The 20,768-nt window shown below is 42.4% G+C and overlaps 1 protein-coding gene across 1 annotated transcript in view; it reads right to left on the bottom strand.

Moving 5' to 3' along the window:
* Window positions 1–20,768, bottom strand: part of KITLG (KIT ligand) — a 161,913-nt gene that overhangs the window by 69,120 nt on the left and 72,025 nt on the right. The gene's annotated exons all lie outside the window — the stretch shown is intronic.

The following is a 20,768-nucleotide window of genomic DNA, read 5'->3' as shown; positions in this document are numbered from 1 at the left end:
TCTCTCTAAGAGATCCCACATGTCTACTCCTGGATGGAAAGCCGACAGGGTCATGAGGAGCACATTGAAGTTCTTGATGCGTGGCGGTGAACAACCAGAGGTAGGGGGAAGGGAAGGGGGCGTGCCACCCCGGGAACCTCTCACCCTCGCTACGCCACTGATCAGCATCTCACCCTAATCCCGCTTCCTTGGATTTCTGTAACCCAAATGCAAGATTCTGAATGTTTTTATATTGAATATTAATTGCCAGGCACTCTCACCCTCCCCCCTTTTCAGGGTTTCATGGTTCACATTAGAGAATGACACGGTGACAAAATTCATCACTGTTCCCGTCCCTGCGGATAACCGCGGGAAATAATCCCATGCCATTTTTTAGTGTCTATTTCAACCCCCTTTTACACCAGCATTCTTCAATGCAAGGCTTGAGGGTCAGTGGTTGTGACCATTCATACTCTGATTCTTATGTGAGCCAAGGATAATGAAGCCATTGTGACATCACTGATGTGATTGGCTCTTAGGCACTGGTGGAATGAGGCATTATGACATCACAATATCTGCTCTGGATATCAGAGACTGTCATTCTGTAGTGTCTGTTTCAACCTCAGTCCTTCTACACCAGCGTTCTTCAAAACAGAGCTTGTGGGTCAGTGGTTGTGGCCATTCATACTCTGATTCTTCCCTCTCTCCTTAAAGAATGACATGAAGATGGTTTCCCGCGGTTATCCGCGGGGACGGGAACGGTGATGAATTTTGTCACCATGTCATTCTCTAGTTCACATTTCATTCTTTTTATGGCAAAGAAGCAGGTGTATAGTCAACAGGTGCTGAAGTGTAGGTATCAGGGGTATTCTTGGGGGTGGATTTCGAGCATACAGTGTGCTAAAGCACATTTTTAGAATTTCAAAAGTATGCACCAAAGTTTTCATAGATAAGTATTCACATAATGAGCAGAGGCAAACCCGTGCATGCAATTTTTGAAATGAAATATTTCCCTTCGAAACCTGAAGCAAAGTCTATTATATATAAAAAAAAAAGATGCACAGACTTTTTACAAGTATGGGCTTTGCTCTTTTATTGTTTTGACAGCAAGAGGCTCTTACATACGCAGGGGTGGGGGGTGGGGGCGAGCAAGTTCCGAGTTCAAATCAACGCCCTAGCACCAGCAGAGCTACGACAGTCCAAAGGTGCCGTGGCAAGGGCATCCTTGGCGAACCTCTTCTAATGCAGTTGCTTCCGAGTAGTTGCGGTAAAGCCACCATGCAGAGGTGGAGCCAGTTTACTTCAGCCTCAATTTGTCCGGCCCAGGTCCTTCTTGGAGCATTTCTTACAACCTTCCAAGCCAGGTGGTCGACACCGTCGGAGTAACCTTCTTGGTAGTCATGATACCACCATTCTGCAGGACATGATGACTATATAAAGATATGAGGAAGGTAGCCCATATAGCTTTATGCCAATAATGAACCCAGGTATCCATTTAGGTGTGACCACTGAATGTGAAGGTTTAACTATTTATGAACACATGATCTGTATAAAGGTAGAGATTCATAATAAAACATTTTCAGTTCATTTTTTTTAATCTTAATTTTGGGGGTTTTATTCTCGGTTTTGAATGCATGCAGATCAACTTTATGTATGTTAATTTGTAGGCTACCGTGTGATAAATTAATTTCACATGCATTACAGGAAGCAGTAGCAGAGAGAAAGCTTCCGGGTTGCTGAAAGCAGGGCGTTTGCTTCACTCACACTGCCGACGGTCAAACGTTATAGCAGCGCCAGGTGAGCAAGCATCGGATCCCGAGAGGGGGTTGGGGGGGAGGAAGAACTCTAGATAGTTGCAGGGTGAGTGGAGAGGAGGACTCAGAATAGGTGCAGGGGAGAGGGAGGAGGACTCCAGATAGGTGTGGGGGGAGGGGGGCGGTTAGGAGGACTTTGGATAGGTGTGCGAGATGCTCCGCATGGCACTAGATATCCAGTTTTCCCAGACAAAAGTTGTAAAATTAAAAAGCCGCCCAGACTCCCAACACAGTTCTCAAAAGAGGCCATGTCCATGGAAATCCGGATGTCTGGAAACCCTGTTCCAGAGCCCAAAATATGCCCTGATCTGTACAATATATCCCCTAGTGTCCTCACTCTGCTCACTGTGTCACGGCAAAGCAGGGCAGGCAATGGGCAGGGCACAGTTTTAATGCCATCCAATTAGAGGTTTGGGCAAATAATTAATGAAGACAAGTCAAAACAAAATGAATTTGCCCAAGTATACTTAAGAGGGGAAGAGACCTCATAAACTCAAGCTCAGAACTTTCAACAAAAGTTTATAGTGTCAAAGCTTTAAAGAATTCCTTTTTTATTCATTAGTGTCATATAAACCCTCTCTCTTTCAATTATAGTGTGTGAAAAATCATTTTATAGAAAGCACTTGTCTTAAAAATTGAAGCCATCCAACGAGGCCTGTTTCACCCATTTCAGGAAGTAAATATAAGTGCTTAATTTTTTAGAGCATGCATCAGATCCTTTGCTTAATGAACGCTTTAAAGCTTTGACGGTATAAGCTTTTTTTTTAAACTCTGAGCTTGAATTTCTGAGGTCTCTTCCCCTCTTAAGTATACTTACTTGGGGCAAATTCATTTTCCTATGACAACTTCAAAGCCCCCACCTCACTATCCCCCCCCCCCTGGTATGGCCACACCAGCCACATGTACCTCCCTACAGCCCTGTCTACTCTGCACCAGGCTCACAACCTCCCCCCCCCCCCTCCCTACTTATCGCTGCAGGCTGCCTGGAACAGAGAGGCTGCTGCTCTGGAGTCCAAAATGAAACAGGCCCCTCCCTCAGAAATTAAGCTTTCATCATAAGAACATGCATTCTGGTTTTCACACTTTTCCCTGTGGCACCTGTCCAGCTTCAGAACAAATGTTGCTTACTTATAAGGCAAACCACTCATTGCTTCTTTCAAAATTATCATTGCTGTGCCGTTAAAGTAAACAGTTGTTCCAAAGGCATGAGAAAAACCTTAGGGAATTCTGCTACCTACTCAATTAGCCAAAGCATTTTTCCTTGCAAGATGATGTAAAACAAATCCTTTTCCCAATTAACATGCGTCAGAAGGGGACCCAGATGTGAGTTTCCTCCTCCAGCTGCTACTAATATGCCAGAAACCCTGCTGATATTTTTTCCCCTAAAGCAATTCCTACCGGATGGGAAAGATCACCACTAGGGAGGATTGGAAGCTCCTGGATAAGATCGGTCACGAAATGGTGCGTGTTAAAAATTGGCCATTTATGGGACAGTTGCTGTGCTAAAACCGTTTACTGAAATTGCTGTATCAGAAATTCAAAAGAAGATGGAAGGCCAAGAAACAAAAAGAGGAAGAATAGCCATCCATTTGCAGCTGTTTCCATTCCAACAGTGGTTTCTGTTTACTTCTAAGTGACTCCTGTACTCAAGGAAGCGCATTGGCTTCCGTTTGTTCACCGAATATCGTACAAATTAAGTTTACTGACTTTCAAATCCCTTTTTTATAAAACACCTGCTTTCATTCATAGATTGATTCCCTATACTTCCCGCTAGATTACTCAGATCTATTGACCAACATCTCTTGACTGTTCCTTCTCTTAAAACTATAAACACACGGCGGCAATCTATTTTTTCCGTTACTGCTCCCCAAATGTGGAACTTACATAAGAACATAAGAAATGCCTTCACCGGATCAGACCGAGATCCATCTAGTCCGGTTCTTCGCACACGCGGCGGCCCATTTAGGTACTCCTTTCTGGAGACCCGACTTTACCATATCCAATTCATGTGTGAGAAAAACTTAATTTGGATACATTCAAGAGCAAGCTAAAATGCTTTCTTTTTAAAGATGCATTCGACAACTAATAAAATTAAATTTGGTCTACAAACCTGAAATTTGGATTAGATCAGGCGCTTCAATTGTGCCCTGGCTTTTAAACTCTCTGATGCGCACTGCTCTCCTCTTCCCTATTGTTTTTTCCTTACATGTCTTCTTTCCTATTTTTAAATTTGTATTTCCTTCCCATCCCATTCCTTCTGTATCTCGTTTGTCGTGTCAGTCACATTTATATAGTTTGTTTCCCTTCGATTACTGTAATTTAATATTTTGTACATCGCTTAGAATTTGGAATAAGTGATTAATCAAATACTTAATAAACTTGAAAACTTGGAACTTAGAAAAAGCAAGCAAACGTTCTTTTCTTTCACAGAGAACACACGGTTAAAAGTAGAACTACCATGATTTTCCATTTGGAAAATCTGGACCCCCCTGGAACTGCCCAGTTCCACCCATCCCCGCCCTGTTACGCCACGGTCCTGCCCCAATCCTGCCCTAGCCTGGCCCCACCGCCTACCCTCCTGCTCGACAGCGATTTCTTGGACAAAGTGCTGGGTTTTGAAAAGCCGTCTGGGGAAATCCAGACATCTGGCAACTCTAGTTAAAACTATGATTAGTATAGCATTTTAACAAATGGGATATAAAACAGAAACGTTAGCAGTTCCATTTCAGCCGGAGCTCTGAGAGCAACTAATGCAAAGCACTTTTCTTAGCACTGACGGCAGCAGTTGTACCGTATATATTTGAATATAAACACATTCAAATATAAACTGAGGTAACCTTTATTCCCCCAAAAAGGGGGAAACGAGATTGACTTGAAAATAATTCAAGGTAATCTTTTTCCCCCAAAAGAGGGGGGGAGGGGAAAGGTTGACTAGAATATAAACTAAACTCACAGTAGTCTTGCGAGGTTACTGTGGGAAATCGCATCAGCAATTTTGAGTAATGAAACTGCACGGAGGAGCACAGGAGGATCGCTCTTGCCCTGGCTCACTGCCGGACTAGCAAGGCTTAAGGTAGGACCAGGGAGAGGCTTGCAAAGGGTATGAGAGGACTCGAATATAACCAAGACCCCCATTTTGGGGCCATTTTTTGACCCCAAAATCTAGGTTTATGTTTGAGTATATACAGTAATAGAAAAGGCAATATTTAAAAGCCATGTAGCAGAGTAAATATGCTATCCAACAATGACGTACCCTATCCTTGAGTAAATTGCCCACCAAGTCATTAAGTCACTGCACAGGAGATGGGCTTCATGGACTCCAAACTCTGGAACAAGGGGGCATAGGACATTAAAAATGTCTGTATTCTCAACTTGAATGTCATTTACCACTATCATGTGTCACTTCCCACTCAACTTGTTTCTAGTCCACTAGTCTGTTATTTTAGAGACCATACTAAAGGCATCTGCTGAGTTATTTTTTTTTATTATTATTTGGCAAACAGAACCTCACTCATGCTCATCATCGTCTTTCTGCAATCTTTGGTTTATGAAGGCTAATCTCTTTTTCTTGCCTTTTCAACTACTTATTTCATGGCTCATCGCAACCTCCTTTCACCTTCATGTATCACAAAGCCTACTGTCCTTGGATGGTTCAAGTTTCAAGTTTATTAGATGACTTGATCAATCGCTTAATCAAATATTCTAAGCGATGTACAGTTTAAAATTTACAATTATTAAATAAAAATAAAACAAACAATACAGTACATACAATTACTTAAATAATGGGTAAGAACTCGTGATTTTAACATTGATAAACATGGGAGAGGAGGGATGAACTACAATTCTTAAAGTAAAGAAGAAACATTGAGGGGAAACACAAAGGGAAATAATCAACACAGGTATCATATAGGAAAACATGATACTAAAACTAAAATTATGTTATAAAAGCATCTTTAAAAAGGAAGGTTTTAAGTTCAGTTTTAAATTTTCCAAGTTCTTTTTTCTCTCGTAAAAAAATAGGAAGGGCGTTCCATGTCTGCGGTGCAGTACATGAAAAAATAAATTGTCTCCTTGTATTGATAATTTTTAATGAAGGGATAGATAGCAGATTTTGTTCGCTAGAACGTAGTGTTCTCTTTGTAGAATAAGGAATAAGAAATCTATATAAAAATGCAGGGGTCTTATTGATCAGAGTCTTGAAGATAATTAAACATAATTTATAAGTGATTCTGTAATTAACAGGGAGCCAATGAGCCTCTTTGAGGAGTGGTGTTACATGATCAAATTTTTTTGAATTGGTTATTAATTTTATGGCTGTATTTTGTATGATTTGTAATCTTTTAATTTCATACAGTGCAATTCCTTTAAATAAGGAATTGCAATAATCAATTTTAGACATCACCAAAGAGTGAATTAATATTGTAAGTGATTTGGGACAAAGAAATTTCGAAATGGAACGAATTTTGCGTAACCTATAAAAGGTGATTTTTACAATGTTACTGATATGATCATGGTAAGAAAGTTTAGTATCATTACTGGTTGACAGTAATGAAACTTTCTCTACTGCAAAATGAACAGGATTGAACGAGAAACTGCATCAAATTAGGTTATGTAGATCTCCTGATTTAGCTGTAGTATTGTAGCAACAAAATTAAATTAAAAAAAAAAAAGAGAGAGAATTAAGTATAGAGTGTGGAATCCAGGTTTGGTTCCCAGGCCAGATCTGTTCCCTGATTGGGGTGGAGATGCCATGAAGATAAACCCCTGGTGAGAGGATGAGAGGAAAGAGAAAGGAGTCTTGCTGCATAAAATCAATACTCGGGATTTGGACTATGAGCCCACATCCACCTGGTTTCAGGAAAAGATATAATTTGTAGACTCCAGCTGAGGACTATGACATGGGGGGTGGGGGGGAACTGAGGTGGGAGCATCATCTAGAACAGCAATTCTAAACCAGGTTTTCAGAATACACATAGGCCCGGATTCTCGAACCCGGTGCCAATATCGGTGGTCGCCTTAAAAGTGGCTACTGATCACGTGTCAATCACGCATCGGCACCAGTTTTCTGAATCAAGCTGACGTGAAAGGCAGCAGAAACGTAGGTCAGGGTTTTCCAGGCCTACATTTCCAGTGCCTATCTTCACATGAATCGTGCCTATGTAGGATCTTTAGGCCGCCTAATGCCACTTCCAGCATTGGCAACGTCTACTTAGGCGTTTGGCAGCCTATATTGTCCACATAGGTGATTCCAGCACTGGTATGTGCTTAATATCTCGGGTAGAAATGCCATTTGGATAGTGCTTTTAATGGAGGTATGGGCGCCTACTGGCACCTAGAAAAAAAAAAATCAGTGCCAGTTTGAAAATCTGTGCCATAATGAATATCCATAAATACTCATTGTGGATGTCCTGAAAATCTGACTGGTTGCGAGACCTGAGGACTACATTGAGAATCCTTGATCTAGAACAGTGAATCGCAAACTGTGTGCTGCCACGAGATTCCGGGTGTGCCACGAGATGCCGCCAGTGCCTCTCCTCCTCTATGTGCCTCTCCTCTTGGAAAATCCCCACCACCACCACACACAGGGCCCCACCTGGAAGGCTTTCACACATGCGCCAACATCTGCACATTTCCGGATGTCCCCTCAGCCGCGGCACAGGGTTTAGTGTGCCGCGGCTTCCAGAAGCTTGCGAGACACTGATCTAGACGAATGAAAAGTCTCTGGACTGCAGTAAATATAAATTTTAAGGCTAAACAGAGGTCGATTCCAATGGAGCAGGAAAGCCAAAAAAGTAGGAACACCTGCCAGGCCACAATGATTTAAATTACTGAATACAGTGTCTGGGTTAATTATACATACTCCTTTCACTGCTTTATTTTCCACTTGGCGTGATAGAAGTGCTACATATTACAACGGGGTGGACAAAACTTGCAGACATAGCTACAGCTTGGAAGCAGATACACACACTCAATTCAAAATAACCACAGACCGTAAAAATTAGTCCAGAGGGATACGCTTATGCTGGCTATTGGGTGTGAAAACAGCTGGTAATTATAGTATTAGCAGCTTATAAAACTCACAGGACTGTAGAGTCCTTTAAATAGAAGAGCTCGTCGTCCCATCTGTCAAAACCCCTTCTTTATCTCAGGCTATGTGGGGAAACCCCCCACACACACACACACTTGTTCCATTTTTACTTGGACAGCAAAGTGTTCTGAACCTAGAACGTGGTTCCTCTTACTACAGAGAGCAACAAGAAGATTGCAAGGTTACTGGAGCCATACGAAGCGATGGCTGGTCAGATTCCTGTTGCGCTAAGCAAGCGGCACTGGAAACGCTAGTGCTTTAATTGTGCCTGCTGCTGGAAAGAAGTGAGTAAACCTCAGATACTGGGGAGAAACTGGGGATTCCAGGACAAGTGAAAAGACTTCTAAAATATACACGTGGGCTAGGCCATGCTCAAAGTTATTTACCTAGGTAAAGAGCTTGGATAAAAGCCGTCTTCCCCTTCCTGAACAAAAGGATGTTGAAACTTCCATGGGGAACAATTTAATCCAATGAAAATAAGGGAGTCAATATTTCAAAGGCGTTATTAGTACATATAGGATTGCCAGACGTCCAGCTTTTTAGAGGACATGTCCGGATGTCCAGATGGCTTTTCAAAACCTGGCACTTTGTCTGGGGTTTTGAAAAGCTTCCGGCCTGGGACGGCATCTGCGCATGCGCGGGTGCAACGTAGCGACTTACGCCATGCGCGCATGCGTGCGAGGTCATTGCGTCACACGCTGAAGTGCCATTTTCCTTGGGGAGTCAACTACCTTCAACACAGTTCTCTTTGAATTTTGAGAAGTCTATGCTTTAGCTCCAGTTGAAGGAGCTAAAGCATAATTTAATTTAATTTTGTTGCTAAAATACTACACTTCTCCCTCGTTATTCGCGGGGGATACGGGCAGAGCTGGACCGCGAATGGCGAAAAACTGCGATTATCCGGCTCTGACCTACCCCCACCTCCCTGCCGCCTTCCCGGCCTTACCTGGTGGTCTAGAGGGCTTTCGGGGCAGGAGCGATCTTCCTACGCTCTCGAGACTACGGGAACTCACAGCAGCCATTTCCTCATGGCGATCTGCATGGGGCAGGAGCGTAGGAAAATCGCTCCTGCCCCGAAAGCCCGCTAGACCACCAGTTAAGGCCGGGAAGGCGGCAGGGAGGTAAAAAATATGGGTTTTTAAAAAAATTTTCCCCCTCCCCAGAAAAAAATCGCAATTATGTGAAATCGCGAGTGCAGAAGCCGCGAATGGGGAGGGGGGAAGTGTACAGCTAAATCAGGAGATCTACATAACCTAATTTGATGCAGTTTCTCGTTCAATCCTGTTCATTTTGCAGTAGAGAAACGGAGCCCCATAGAGCTTTTAACATCATCAGCATAGACAACATTACAGCAAGAACAATGGACTATCAGTGACTTTATTGAGCGATAAGTACTTCTCAGTTCCATTTTGTTCTTCAAAGATTAGCATCCTATGTTTTTCCGACATTGGAGGAGGACATATTTTAGAAAGTTGAACCTCATCGAATGGAAATTGTAGAAATTTTATATTGCAATACAGTATACTGGAGAGATTACAATTGATTGATATATAATAATTCTTTTTGTGTGTTTTTGCATATTTTTTTGCACAATTCACTATGAATCCAGGGATGTTACACATTTGAATAACCCCATTGGGTTATACATAGAAAATTACGGCAGAAAAGGGCCATAGCCCATCAAGTCTGCCCACTTTAATGACCCACCCCCTCGACTTTACCCCCCTAGAGATCCCACATGCTTATCCCATTTACTTTTAAAATCTTGCACGTTGCTGGCCACAATCACCTGCAGTGGAAGTTCGTTCCAATGATCAACCACCCTTTCGGTGAAGAAATACTTCCTGGTGTCGCCATGAAATTTCTCTCCATGGACCGTACTTTTGGATTGATTAGTTTTTCCACATATCTACTACCATAGGACTATCAGGGACCCCTGAGGAAGATCACCTTGTTGAAACACGGACCGTATTGGGTCCTACGCTCTCAGCGGACTAGGTCCTTAAGGTTTTTATGTGGATTGTTACGTTGACTTTTGGAACTATTATATCTTCAATAAAGTCCATTTCAGGAACATCGTCACTCCACAGTATTTTTTTGGGTGTCAACTGAGGACCCATTACACAATTAAATTTAATTTACTTTAAATATGTAATAGAAAATAACAATTTTTTGATAAATTAATATTTTTCGGTTGTGTTCTCCCAGTAAAACTGTTGGTTATAGGAGGAATCCTCTATCTTACTATATTTCTTTTTCCTTGTTATTGGGTTAGTTTTTTGTTCAAACATTGTGTCACATATCTGACATCACACGCATGCTTTAATTTGAGACGTCATATCCAATTTGGATTCGATCAAAATACCTAGACTCTCCATTGTAGAAAAAATGGGGAGAGAGAGAGAGATCATACTGATATGACCGCTTGGATCTGTTTTGGGCTATTATGAGGTATATAAAGTTTTTTAATAAACAAACATATAACCTATAATGCACCTTTCATTTTTCTCCGTTTCTATAATGGACTGACATAGATATTAAATAACATTTCTGAAAGTGCCAACTCTTGGAGGACCTGAATTGGAAAGGAACACCATTGGCAGCCTTTGTTTGTTCCACTTCTGAAACTTCCGACTTGCTGAAAATGATGAAACAAAAAAAAAAAAAAAAAAAAGAAGAAGATCTAAAGAGTCTAGACCAGGGGTAGGCAATTCCGGTCCTCAAGAGCCACAGGCAGGTCAGGTTTTCAGGATATCCACAATGAATACATATGAGATGGATTTGCGTGCACTGCCTCCTTGAGATGCAAATCTATCTCATGCATATTTATTGTGGATATCCTGAAAACCTGACCTGCCTGTGGCTCTTGACGACGGAATTGCCTACCCCTTGTCTAGACCAATCCAGAGCCCTACCAGCTATTCCAATTTCCCTCAACAATGTAACAATATCTTTTTGTTTTCTATCTCAAAAACTGAGAATATGTCAAAAAGAACCAATACAAAAGAGGACGCTTTGTCAAAACCCTTTTGCATAATATCAAATGACAAAGGAAAGGTTTCAGTACCATGACAGACAAAATCCCAATTAGAAATGGTAACAGTTTCTCAACCTGTGGTACGCGTACCCCAAGGGGTACATGGGTCATCTGTTGGGGGTACGCAGGCTGACCACCACCTGGAATCTCTCCCTACCTGCAGCGGCGGCTTCAGCAGGTGAAGCCGCTGCTGCCAATTTATATCTGCTGTTTATATTTTGCTTTATATTTGTCTATTTTTTCTACAGTTGTTACCAATTGCATATTTTAAAGTCATCTGCCTTGACCTCTTTGAAAATACCCCAAATATAAATGATAAATTAACATTTTCTCTGAGTACAGTGTGCTTGTGTTTTTTTAATGTTGTGGTTACCACTATGTAAGATTATATTGTGTGTATATGAAAAATGGATGGAAGAAATTGCATTACTATTAGTATTATTATTATGGGGGTGGAGTCAGGGTTGGAGTTTGGGTGGGTCTGGGGCGTAGCATGGGTGGGGGTACTCGGTTGGTATTTGTTAAGCTTAGGGGGTATTTGAAAAGATTGAGAAACACTGGTCTAAAACAATGAGAATTTTGCCTTCTCAATCACCCTTGCTATAAAATGACAGTGAAGAAACTGGCCAGTGGTTTCTATGGTCCTTCTAATCCACACTTGGATTTTTTAAAATATAAATGGGCGTATACTTGCCTAAATTAACCGGTATCACATCTTTAGTTAATGACTATATTAAATCACTACAGATAATTGGTTTGAGTCATTGTAAGACATTTTTGTGCAAAATTTATAACCTGCACCATATCTTACAAGAGATCTAGGCAAAGTAACAAAGTCAAAAAATATGTTAAAACAAAATAATTGGCAATAAATTTATCATTTAAAATCAGCATCAAATTACATTTTAAAAAAATACTAGATTAATGAAGTTCTTATACTTTTCATGATATGAATAACAAAACAAATGCTAGTAGCAAAAGGAAGTTGAAACTATGGCTAACTGAAGTCAGTTTTAAATTTGCAATGGAAGTTCATCCATACTCTGGTAGAGGCTCAATACAAACCCCTTTCTAGATGGAATAACTAATCAGTTATCAACTGATGAAGGAAGAGAACCTCACTAGATAAAAGTAGGGAACTACAAGCTGGTAAGTAAATTCATGGAAACACTTCTAAATCAGGGAATAGTGCAGTTACTTGAATCCAGTGGCTTACAGGACCTGTGGCAACATGGTCGCACTATAGGCAGGTCTTGTCAGACAAATCTGATCAATTTCTTTGATTGGGTGACTAGAGAATTGGATAGAGTGTGCTAGATACGGTGTATTTAGATTTTAGCAGAGCCTTTGACAGTGTTCCACACGGATGTATAATAAAACTGAGTTTTCTTGGGATGGGCCCCAAAGTGACAGACTGGGTTAGGAACTGGTTGAATGGAAGGCGACAGATTGTAGTGGTCAATGGAGATCGCTCTGAGGAAAGGGATGTTACCGGGTTTGGTTCTTGGACCCGTTCTTTTTCACGTCGTTGTAAGTGATACTGCTGAAGGGCTAACTGGTAAGAATAGAGTAGACATCCCTGATGGTGTGGAAAAGATAAGGAAGGACCCAGGGAAGCTTGAACAATGGTCTGAAATTTGGCAGCTAAGATTTAATGCTAAGAAATGCAAAGTCATGCATTTGGGTTGTAGAAACCCAAGGGAATGGTACAGTTTAGGGCAGATATCTTCAAACTTCTTAAAACAGGAGGCCAGTTCACAGTCTCTCAGACTGTTGGAGGCCGGACTATAGTTTGGAATGTTCAGTGAAGTACTACCAAGCCCCTGCAATAAAGTAGCCCAAATATCTGACAACTCACTAATGCTAAAAGTTTCCCCGCCAGCCGTACCAAACAAGAAACCCTGCCAGTGGCAGCAGGGCTGTGAACACCAGACCACATGCTCAGTGGATGGGTCACATGGCATGGAAGCGTGATGTCAGCACTGTGTGTCTGGCCGTCCAGCTCATGTGAGGGGGTTACTGGCGCTGTGTAGTGAGAACTAGAGAGCGCTATAGTGAGAAAGCCACAATGGAGCAGGTCAGCAATGGCTAGGAGTAAACTCTCAAGTGGGGGGCTGGATAAATGGACCTTGGAGGGCCATATCTGGCCCACGGGCCATAGTTTGAGGACCCCTGGTTTAGGGGGTGAAGAACTTTTGTGCATGAAAGAGGAGTGGTCTTGGTGTGATAGTACGTGAGGATCTTAAGGTGGCCAAACAGGTTGGAAAGGTGACGGCGAAAGCTAGAAGGATGCTAGATTGAATAGGGAGAGGTATGGCCAGTAGGAAAAAGGAGATATTGATGCCCCTGTATAAGACTCTGGTGAGACCTCATTTAGAATATAGTGTACAATTCTGGAGGCCGCCACTTCAAAAAGATATAAACAGGATGGATTCTGTCCAGAGGAAGGCTACTAAAATGGTGGGTGGTCATTGTTATAAGGCGTATGGGGACAGACTTAAAGATCTCAATCTTTGCACTTTGGAGGGAAGGTGGGAGACAGAGATATGATAAGAGACATTTAAATACCTATGTGGCATAAATACACACGAGGCGAGTCTCTTTCAGTTGAAAGGAAACTCCAGAGAGGGCATAGAATGAGATTATGAGGCGAAAGGCTCAGACATAATCTAAGGAAATACATGTTTACAGAAAGGGTGGTAGATGTGTGGAGTAGGCTCCCGGTAGAGGTGGTGGAGACAAAGACTGTTTTTGAATTCAAGAAAGTATGGGACAGGCATGTGGGATCTCTTATGAGAGAGGAGGAGATCGTGGATGCTACGGATGGACAGACTGGATGGGCCATTTGGCCTTTATCTGCTGTCATGTTTCTACGTTTCTTAAGTATGAACTTAGGAAGAAGATACTTTGGATCAATTCTATGAAGAATCTGATTAACTTAGAAGTTATCCTAAAGTCCAGCGATAACCGCTGTAAGAAGATGAAAACAATCCTCTCTCTCACATACACACCTCTTAGTTCTACAAATCACCTTGGCAACTGTATTGTGTAGCAACTGTAACCAGGCGAGGATTTCTTTCGGTAAAGATGAAGGAGAGCGCAGTAATCAATATGTGAGATCATGTCACATAAACTACTTGAGTCAACTCTTCCTCCTCACATAATAAAGGAAAAAATCGTTAGTGAAAAGATTCAACACCTGTGTCTCTATTGATAATGCTCCCAAGCTTTTTTTGTGTGTCTAATTACATGCTTCTCCCTCCTAAGTTCATTGTTTCAGTAGGGATAGAATTAAAAATGTTCCCCTAACCATAGAACAAAGGTTTTACGTAAATTCAACTTCAACCGATTTTGTAACATTCAGTCCAAACCAATTGTTGAGACACCACCAAACTCCTAAATCTAAAGCTCTTGCTTTTAATCGAAAAGTTTTTTTTAATTGAAAAGTTTTTTTTCTAAAGTTTCCCTCTAAATACTTAGGCCCTCAAGGTGCGCTAAGCGTTTGGCGCGTGTTCAGTGCACACTAATATTTAGCGTGTGCTAAAAAACTTAGCGCCACCTTTGTAAAAGAGGGGGGTTAATCATGTTATCAGATATAAAATAAGTTTTCTTTGAACCAGAGCAATTGTAAAGACTATGGTGTAACAATATTAATTAGGCCCTCAGATATGTTGCGACTTAGGGCTCCTTTTACAAAGGTGCGCTAGCGTTTTTAGCGCACGCACAAGATTAGCGCGCGCTAGCCAAAAAAATTACCGCCTGCTTAAAAGGAGGCGGTAGCGGCTAGCACGCGGCATTTTAGCGTGCTCTAAAACCGCTAGTGCACCTTTATAAAAGGAGCCTTTAGTCTGATTTCTCTTTAGACTTACTATTTTTTCCCTGCCTCCCACGATGTGGAAGACAGGGAACAGGTATCGCTTATTAATCTGCTAAAAAAAAAAAAAAATAAATTGTGGAAATGCCCCAATTTGTTAAAATAGATTTTATTGCATTTTTAAAGTTAACAATAGAAGCACACAAACATATTTACAAGCAATATAATGATATATGTATATCTATATAGATAGTTACTTAATTCTTTATTGATTTTCAAATTTTGACATTGCAATACAACTATTATTAAACATGAGCATTATACATAAGCACTTAAAATACACAAAATTAATACATTACCAATCCTTTGCTACCGCCCTTCCTCACATAACTATTACAATGCACATGCATATATTATTGCAATATTATAGATAAATACCTTTAGCAATCTCAAATACCTTCCCCTCCCCTCCCCCCCCCCCCCCCCCCGGATGTGTAAGGAATCTGTAAAAAGGGAGATACCTGACATTCATTGCAATTCAACATATGCAGTCAATGGGCTCCACACCTTATTGAATGTCATACTAGACCCCAAACACTCCGCATTCATTCTCTCATATTTATATGTGGAACAAATATTTACCCACCAAAATATGTAATTCAGTCTGTCGTAACTCTTCCAGCTACGCGAAATCATCTGGATGTCTATTCCGGTCATAATCAAGAAGAGCCGGCTTTTATATGTAATGTAATTTATTTCTTATATACCGCTACATCCATTAGGTTCTAAGCGGTTTACAGAAAATATACATTAAAATTATAAGTAAGAAAGGTACTTAGAAATTCCCTTACTGTCCCGAAGGCTCACAATCTAACTAAAGTACCCAGAGAGTAATAAAGAAGTGAAAAGTAGAGATAAAGGAAAATAGAAAATAAACATTCTAACAAGACTGTATTGAACTAAGTACTTTGGAAGGTAGAAGAGAGGAGAGAAAGGAATAGATGCAGAAGGAGGAACCGTTGAACAAAAGAATTCTGGAGAAATTTAAATGATAGAAATAGAACAAAACAAAAACAAGTGGCAAAAAAATATCTATCTAAAGAAGGCTTAATATGCAATATTGTACCACAAATTATGGCTACAAATGTAGATAGTTACTTAAATATGCAGTCAAGCTGCAAATTATACAAAAAGGCAAAAAAAAAAAAAATAAACCCTCAAAAGCGGTTACAGAAATTATCAAAGGGTGCCCAAGTTTTACGAAAGTGTTCTATTTTACAAGATTTCAAATGCCCCTTCTTGATACAGTGTTAGTTTTGGGCTTATCGTGCATTAAAATCCTGTGTTAAAGTACGTTAAGTTAAAAAAAAAAACCTGTACATCTTTTTCCTGTAAAAAGGTCCCCAAGTTTCTGCCATCAGTTATGTTTTAAAATGTTCACCTACTGCATCACTGTCACAGAATCGTCAGGCGAGGCAGAAGCTTGGAATGTTTTAAAGCAATGTTTCCTAACGTCTTTAAGCCAAGTACCCCCTAGCTTGAAAAATTTTCAGCTGAGTAACCCTGAGGTCCAAGGAGCAGAGATTTAGAAATGGACATTTCATTGTTAAACAGTAACCAACTAGGCAGCTTACACAAATACAAGTCACTGAAATTGGCATCAGACCAAGGCATACGTGGTATGATCTATTCAGTGGCATAGTAATGGGGGAAGGAGTGTCCGCCCTGGGTGCATTCTTGGTGGGTGCAGTGACACCCATCCTCCTCTCCGCCTCCCCACTCCTTCCCTGCTCCTCCCACTGCCACACATGCATGCCCCTTCCCTTCCACTGAACCTCTTTAACATTCCCGGCACGAGCAACAACCCCAACCTGCTGTCGCACAAACATCGGCTCTTCCTCTGACGTCACTTCCTGGATCTGCCTCTAGGAAGTGACATCAGAGGAAGAGCCGACAGCTGATGCAGGCAGCAAGTTGGTGATGTGCTCATGCTGAGAGCGTTACAGAGGTACGGGGGAAGGGAAGGGGCATGCGTCAGGAAGGGGGGGGAAAAGAATGGGTGGAGGCGCCACCACCCCAGGTGCCTCTTGTCCTCGGTACACCACTGGATCTATTATATTTCAGCCTCATGCAAACTGGCCCTTACAAAATGAGTCAAAATGAACAGTGACATGTAGACGGAGCCTATTTAAATAAATAAATATTTAGAAGACATGGGGAAAAGGACGATATCCACAAAAGTTGCCATTAGCGACTAACACAGGTTCATCAATTCTCTGGGAAAATGAAACATGAATGCTTGATTGGTCACTACGGGCAAGCTCTCTCGCACACATCCCATCCTGCCCTCAGTCGCTTGTTGATTTTGCTGTCTCACGAGATTAGAAGCTACTAGATCAACGGGCTCTTTTTTCAACCCATACTAGCCACTGCAAAACATTATACAAACTAAAATAAAAAAAGTTTTGACATCACCTCAGTAAGGCCAACACACAGTCCTGCCAATGCAAAACACTCTGCCCAAACCTGTACAAAAAAAGTTTGGACCTTATCATATCATAACAGCACTAACTTCCAGGGGATGGGGGGGGTTCACCCCTCCCCACTGCTGCATGTGCACACTGCTTCCCTTCCCCCATACCTCTGTATTGTTCCTGGCATGAGAAGCAACCCCCCCCCAAGCTGCTGCCGCGCCAGTGTCGGCTCTTCCTCTAACATCACTTCCTGGACCTGCGCCTAGAAAACGACATCAGAGAAAGAGCTGACGCTGGCGCGACAGCAGCTTGGGGGTTGCTGCTCATGCCAGGAATGTTATAGAGGTACGGGGAAAGGGAAGAGGCATGCGTGCGGCAGGAGGGGAAGGGAAGGAGGTGGGTGAGGCAGAGAAGAGGGCAGGGAGGGGCACCACCATCCCGGATGCCTCTCACCCTCACTACGCCACTGCTTCCAGGACTCAAAGAGCAACTGCCTTCTCATGTGTGAATATTAAACCAGGTCTTAAAACACCATCCAATGAGAAAGCAGAACAATGAGACTGCTGCAAGATTCTACACAGGACCATCCCAATTAATACATTTAGAAAGAAATTCTTTTATCTACCATTGTTGTCAAGAGTATGTGAATTTTTTCCATTCGCTTTGGTCACAGTGTCTTGTTTATTTTCTCTATGTTTTCCTTCTGTCTTTCCAGGGTATCCTGTCCATCTGATATATCTTCTCTATCCATGTCCACTTTCCATCTTCCTTCTGCATCCCTATCTATTCTGTCCAGCATCTTACCTCTGTGTCCTTGTCCCTTTGTTCCCCTATGATCAGTATTGCCCTTCTGCGTCCTCATCAACTCTCCATCCAGCATTATCCTTCTGTGTCTATCACCTCTCTTCTTTTCTGCCAATACCTCCCATCCTATGGCTTGAATGTCTCCTTCTCTATTACTTGCTCTCCCCCTGCAATCTGCATCTCTACCTTCCTGAATTCAGTCTCTCTCTACTGCTCTACTTCTCCACTGCCCTCTCCCCAGTCCAGAAGCACCTTTCCCTCTTTCACTCTAAGTCCATCAGAACCTCTCCTTTTGTTTCTTCTACCCCCAGCCCATCAGTACCTCTCCTTCTCTCCTTACCCTGATCCCAGTCCAGCAGCACCTCTCCCTCCCACTTCCCTCCACCACCCAGGTCCAGCAGTACCTCTCCCCTCCCCTCTGATGAGAAGCACCTCTCTTTCCCCCACCTCTATGAGAAGCAACACTTCACCCCCTCTGCCATGAGCAGCAGCTTCTAAATTGCCTGCACAGCTGCCAGCGGTAGGGCAGTAATTTCCTGCAGCAACTTTGGGGCCTTTGGTAGGCCGGGCTTGCCTCCGCCGATATAACTTCCTCTTCCCTCAGGGGCAAGCCCGGCCTAGCAACGGCCCTGAAGCTGCCATAACAAATCCCTGGCAGCTGTAGAGGCAAGTGATAACTCAAGTGCACCACATGTTGGAAGCCTCTGTTTTAAATGGTTTATACGTTCAAGTTTCTGTTCATGGTTCGTTACTTGTTTCTAGCAGAGTCTTTGCTTCCAACTTACAGACCCCATTCATGGTTTAATACCGAGGAGCATGTAAACATGCAATTTAAGATATAACTGAAGGGACAATAGATTGTAAATATTTAAGTAAAGAAGACCCACATTTACTTGTTGAATGCGAATGACCTCTTAATTCAGCCAATGCTAGTTCACATTTATAATAATGTATACTTGGCTCCCTCCGAATCTGCGGTTTCGAAACTACGGGAGCTCTTGGCAGCTATTTCATATGAGTGATCTGCAAGGGGCAGGAGCGTAGCAAAATCGCTCCTGCCCCGAAAGCCCACTAAGCAACCAGGTACGGTTCTGAGGAGTCTCAGAGGGCTTAAGGTAAGGTCTGGGATTCCGGGGGAAGGCGGAGGGTGGGTCAGAACTGGTCCGAATATTATTCACAATTTTTTAATATTCGCGGGCCGGCTCTGCCCCTAATCCTTGCGAATATTGAGGGAGAAATGTAGGTAGTACTAAGTTCCACCAGTGTTGAATATGAATTGAGTTTGAGGATTTCCAATTGGAGAGAATTTGTTTCTGTGTTACAGTCAACATTATATCAAAAAGTTTTTTATCTGTCTCAAGAAGAGAGATAATCGGTGATTTCAAAATCACTATCGATAGAGAAATATTACACTCCAATTGGAAGATTTTCTTCATTACAGACCAAACGTCTTGTCACAAGGAATGAACTAATGGACATTCAAAGATCATATGTATTAATGACTCTTAATGGGATTTGTAGTTCCAATGAGACCAGCAGTTGAGAGGGGATTAGGGATTCAAGAGGGTCAACAACAGCAGTAGGTAGGGTAGGGCAGATCCCCAACCTTCCCCTTGCAATAGGCACTGCTATTTTGTATAGATATATAGATATATTTTCTCCATTATAAATGTCGGACCATAAACACATTGGAATAAGCAATTCACACACCAAAAAAAAGAAAAACCTTCAAGATATCCTAAGAACGCTTCTGTCACTGAATTATCAAAGTGAGGAAACCAAAAGGTAGCAGGTCTACTAAGTCACATAGTAAGGGGCAAGGGTGTACCACCCCAGGCGCTGTGTCGGTGGGGGCGCCGGCACTTTTCTGCCCCTTCCTGCCACGCTCACGTCATCCCTCCCCCCCCCCTGTACCTCTGTAAATCTTCGCTAGAATATGCAACTTCTCCTGTTTGTTGCTCATGCCAGCCTGGTTCCCTTCTGAATCACGTCCGGGTCACAGGGCCAGGAAGTGACATCAGAGGGAAATCCAATGCTGGTGTGAGGAGCATACTGGAGAAGCCACTCGTGCTAGCAAATATTTAGAGGTACAGGGGGGAGGGACAGCGTGAATGTGGAGAGGGGCGTGTGTCAGGAAAGAGCGCCTCCTACCCTTACTACGCCACTGGGTCTACTAGATCCACGTAAGGAATAATAGAGAAGCAGATCAAATAGAATTAAAAAAAAAAACCAGTGTCTTTATTAGACCTACTACTGCCCGCATACATATAAAAGTGTGCCTGACGTGGCCGCATTTCGCCAAAATGACAATCCAGTGCAATGAATCCAGGCACGTTTGCATTGCAGCTTTGATGTAATCAGTGTGTCATTCACCAGCTGGTCAAGTTGCCCCCAACACAGTCATTTTGGCATAACGTGGCCACGTCAGGCACACTTTTATATCCTGGGAGTAGGTCTAAAAGACACCATTTTCTTATTTGGTTCGGTCTGCTTCTCCATTCCTGAATTATCAGATAAAGCCATTAACTGAGGTCATTTGGTCTTAAGTCTCTAGGCCAGTGTATCGCAAACTGTGTGCCGAAGCACAGTAGTATGCCGCAGTGAGATTTTGGGTATGCCGGCGCCTCTCCTCGTCACACCTCCCCCCCAGCGTAGTAATTTCAGGGTTAAGCTTAGGGCCCTGCTTGGAAGGCCTCTGTGTATGCATCGACGTGATGTCATACACGTGAGTGACATCATCAAATCGATGTTTGCGTAT

The sequence above is a fragment of the Geotrypetes seraphini genome, chromosome 7, assembly GCF_902459505.1.
Source record: "Geotrypetes seraphini chromosome 7, aGeoSer1.1, whole genome shotgun sequence".
NCBI lineage: Eukaryota > Metazoa > Chordata > Amphibia > Gymnophiona > Dermophiidae > Geotrypetes > Geotrypetes seraphini.
This window is presented reverse-complemented; position numbering and strand designations above follow the sequence as displayed.